The following is a 4,767-nucleotide window of genomic DNA, read 5'->3' as shown; positions in this document are numbered from 1 at the left end:
CTCTCTGTCCTCTCATCTCTCTCTCCGCTTTTCTCTCTCTCTCTCTCTCTCTCTCTCTTCTCTCTCTCACTCTTCCTCTCTCCTCCTCTTCTCTCCTCTCTCTTCTTTCCTCTCTCCTCTCTCTCTGTCCTCATCTCCTCTCTCCCCCTCTCTCTCTCTCTCCTTCACATCCTGTTCCTCCTCCTTCTCTCCCAAACTGTGACAAGATTAACACTGGCGAGAACAAAGCAACGCGGGGACAAGATCCATCATCCGCAAGCGACACAGTTGGTGATGAATCTTATGCATTTTATGCCCTGACAATCATTACGGAAGAACGATAACGATCGAGAAGAAGACGAAGAAGAAGGAGAAGGAGAAGAAGGAGAAAGAAGAGGATATAGAAGAAGAAGGAGGAGGAGAAGAAGGAGAAAGAAGAGGATATAGAAGAAGAAGAAGGAGAGGAAGAAGAAGAAGAAGGAGAAGAAGGAGAAAGAAGAGGATATAGAAGAAGAAGGAGGAGGAGAAGAAGGAGAAAGAAGAGGATATAGAAGAAGAAGAAGGAGAGGAAGAAGAAGAAGAAGAAGAAATAGAAGAAGGAGAAAGGAGAGGATAGAGAAGAAGAAGGAGAAGAAGAGGAAGAAGAAGAAGAAATAGAAGAAGCCGAAGAAGAAGGAGAAGACGGAGAAGAAGAAGAAGGAGGAGAATGAGAAAGAAGAGGATATAGAAGAAGAAGAAGAAGGAGAAGAATGAGAAAGACGGAGAAGAAGAAGAGGAAGGGAGAAATGAGAACGAAGATGGGATATAGAAGAAGAAGACGAAGGAGATGCAGAGACAGCAGAGGATAGAGAAGGAGAAGACGAGAGGAAAGATGAGGAGGAGAATGAGAAAGAAGAGGATATAGAAGAAGAAGAAGAAGGAGAAGAAGGAGAAAGAAGAGGATAGAGAAGGAGAAGAAGGAGAGGAAAAAGAAGTGGAAGAAGAAATAGAAGAAGGAGAAAGGAGAGGATAGAGAAGAAGAAGGAGAAGAAGAGGAAGAAGAAGAAGAAATAGAAGAAGCAGAAGAAGAAGGAGAAGACGGAGAAGAAGAAAAGGAGAAAAATAACGAGGAAAAAGGAAACGAAAAAGATGAGGACGTAAAAAAAAGAAAATTAAAAACTAGAGGAAGCGGAAGAAGAAGAAAAGGAAACAAAAAAAACAACATGAATGAGAAAAAAATAATAAAAAAAGGAAAAGAAGAACAAAAATAGAAAGAAGACGAAGAATAAATAAAGAACCAAAGAAGAAGTAATAAAGAACAAAAGAAGAAGAAATAAAGAACCAAAGAAGAAGAAGAAAGAGGGGAGATAGGAAGAAAAATAAAATGATAAGTGATTAATAACCATATGAATTACAAATGGCCAGTAAGACCTGTCCAGATCCCTATGTAAATGAGAACCAGGAAAACGAAAAAGAAATATATAAATATATAAAAAAAAATAAAAAAATAGAAATTGAGGATGTACATTAGGCCCAAAATCGCCTTCATTCACAAGGGAAAGACAGCCGTAGCGACCGACAAAGGCCAAGTAATGGACACAGATCCCTAAGACACGGGAGGAAGATTGCATTACGTGGCTAGATGATAAATTGATCGTGCTAAATTGTCCGGCCGCATCTCGGACCGATATTCATCACGATAGGCCTATGCGGGAAGACAAGGGCGTGTGCGTAATGCATAGCGTCTGCCCCTTATAGGTTTGTGTATTATTTGTGTTTATTTATTGTTTATGGTGTATTGCATATTGGAATAGGTTGCTTGTTTATGTACAGAGAGAATGACAGACAGATAGATGAGGTGTATATGTGTCTGTATGTGTGTGTGTGTGTGTGTGTGTGTGTGTGTGTGTGTGTGTGTGTGTGTGTGTGTGTGTGTGTGTGTGTGTGTGTGTGTGTGTGTGTGTGTGTGTGTGTGTGTGTGTGTGTGTGTGTGTGTGTGTGTAATTTTGTTTGTTATCGTTTATAAAGGTCTTTTCATCTTTATACTAGCCTATTTTTTCTGCAATAAAGATGTCTTACTGAGTTTATTATGGTGCTTATCTTCATGCAACGTGAAAGATACTTTTTATGAAGAGCTGATAGGAGGAATATCATACATGCATACACTTTAACATTCTCACACACACACACACAAAAAAAAAACACTCACACAACACGCACACAGAATGATAGCACATACACATACGCTCATGACATCCCCCCTCCAAACCCCTACCCCCCCACCCCCACCCCCAGCCTACACACAGATATATTTCCTCATGCCAGACGTACACCCAAGATACACTACTCACAGACGGTGAATACCTGTAACGTCAGGGAGCGATAAGTTGTTAATTAGAATCGCACCTGTCAGTTTATTTTGATGCTCTAGGCACACTAACGCGATTACCTGAGAGTGTACGCGTCTCCATGGCAACCGAGGGGAGGGTACGAGAGGGGAGGTAGGCATAGGGAGGTGGGGAGGGGACTGGTAGGGATGGGGAGGAAGGAAGGGGTAGGAGGGAGAGGTGGTGGTGGTGGAGGAAGAGGAGGAGGAGGAGGAGGAGGAAAAAGAGGAGGAGGAAGAGGAGGAGGAGGAGGGGGAAGAGGAAGAAGAGGAGGAGGAGAAAGAAGGAGGGAGGAGGAGAAGGAGTAAGGGAAAGGGGAAAGAGGAGGAGGAGATGAAGTAAGGGAAAGGGAAAGAGAAAGCAGAGGAGGATGAGGAGGAATAGAAAGAGTACGAGAAGGAGTGGCAATGAGAAGGAGGAGAGGAGGAGGAGTATGAGGAAGAGAAGGATGGGAGAAAGAGAAAGAGGAGGGGAGCGAAGAAGAGGAGGAGAAAGAAAAAGGATAAGAATTGGAATGGAAAGCGTAAGGGGAGGGGTAGGATGAAGAGGAGATAGAAAGGTGGAAGAAGAGGTAGAGAAAAAGAAAGAGAGGTAGAGGTAGATGAAGAAAAAGAGAGACAGAGGAAGGGCAAAATAAAAAGAATGAGAGGAAAAGGTGGAAGGAGAGGTAGAGAAAGAGGAAGAGAGGTAGAGATAGATGAAGAAAAAGAGAGACAGGGAAAGGGCAAAAGAAAAAGAATGAGAGGAAAAGGTGGAAGAAGAGAAAGAGAGGTAGAGATAGATGAAGAAAAAAAGGGATAGAGGAAGAGCAAGAGAAAAAGAATGAGAGAGAGGAAGAGAAAGAGAAAAAGAATGAGAGAGAGGAAGAGGAAGAGGAGGAGGGATGCTCAGGGATGTGGGGCTTATTGGTTTAAACCCTGGCTTTTTTAGGGTCGCCTCTTTTGATGGTAGGGCAGGAAGGCATGCGGGCTATTGTTCCTGATGTTCATGCTGAGTCATTTTCTCTGTCTGTCTGTCTGTCTCTCTCTCTGTCTGTCTGTCTGCAATTTCTCTCTCGCTCTCTCTCTCTCTATCTATCTCCTTCTCTCTCTCTCTTTCGTTCTCTTTCTCGTTCATCTCTCGTTCTCTCTCTGTCTTTCTCTCTCTCTCCCTCTCTCTCTCTCTCTCTCTATCTATCTATCTATCTATCTATCTATCTATCTATCTATCTGTCTGTCTGTCTGTCTGTCTGTCTGTCTCTCTCTCTCTCTCTCTCTCTCTCTCTCTCTCTCTCTCTCTCTCTCTCTCTCTCTCTCTCTCTCTCTCTCTCTCTCTCTCTCTCTCTCTCTCTCTCTCTCTCTCTCTCGCTCTATCACTCCCCTCCTTTAACCCTTTTTCCCTCTTCTTTCCCATTAAATGATGGAGAGTGATTACTCGCTCCACCTCCGGCTCCCTTGCCAGAGTGAGAACGAGAGAACGAGTTTAGTAAAAGCAAGAGCGCGTGAGTGATTATTAAATGTGTCTGTGCAATCATGTGATCATGTGCTCGGATGTTCTTCTATGTACACAGAGGCGTTCGTCTGTGAATATGGGATTGAGTAGTGAAACTGCCTTCTTGACTGACTTACTGACTGACCGATTGGCTGTCTGACAGACTTTTTGAATTACTGACTTACTGACTGACGTATTGGTTGATCGACTAATTCATTTGTTGGGGTTGTTGACTGCTCTTCTCGTCGACTGACTGACTGAATGACTGACTGACAGGTTGACTGATTGAATAAATTAATGGCTGACAGCGAGGCTGATTGTCTACCAGTTAGCTAGCTAATCAAATGACTAAACGAATAACTACATTAATAGATAACTGACTTACTGAATAACCGAATTTATTAATGAATGGGGGACAAAATGATTGAATAAATGAGTGAGTGAGTGAATGAGTGAGTGAGTGAGTGAGTGAATGAGTGAGTGAGTGAGTGAGTTAGTGAGTGAGTGAGTGAATGAGTGAGTGCGTGACTACCTACATTGCTGAGAAGCTAGCTACTGACTTACTGAATGAATGAATAATTGACTGACTGACACACTAACTGACTGACCGACTGACTGACGCCGACGACCCGAATGAGATGTGACGAACTCCGTGAAGGACGGTAAATTACTCCCGACTGGTACAAACACATTAACAACTTCGTAATTTCACACCCACTCCCTTGTACCAACTCCCCCCTCCCCCCCCCTCCCCCTCCCTTCCTTCCATCTCCAACCCTCGGTCCTCTTTCCTCCCTCCTCCCTCCCCTCCTCTCCCATCCCTTCCCCTCCCTTCCCTTCCTTAAACGCTTTTCCTCTCACCTGCCTTCCCCTCACCTCTCCTCCCTCCCCCCCACCTTCTCTTCATTCATTATTTCCCGTCGTAAATGCTCATGCTCTCTCCTCCCCTCTC

This window comes from Penaeus japonicus, unplaced genomic scaffold, assembly GCF_977035675.1.
Source record: "Penaeus japonicus unplaced genomic scaffold, GWHDUDI00000001_assembly GWHDUDI00000024, whole genome shotgun sequence".
Classification (NCBI taxonomy): Eukaryota; Metazoa; Arthropoda; class Malacostraca; order Decapoda; family Penaeidae; genus Penaeus; species Penaeus japonicus.
This window is presented reverse-complemented; position numbering follows the sequence as displayed.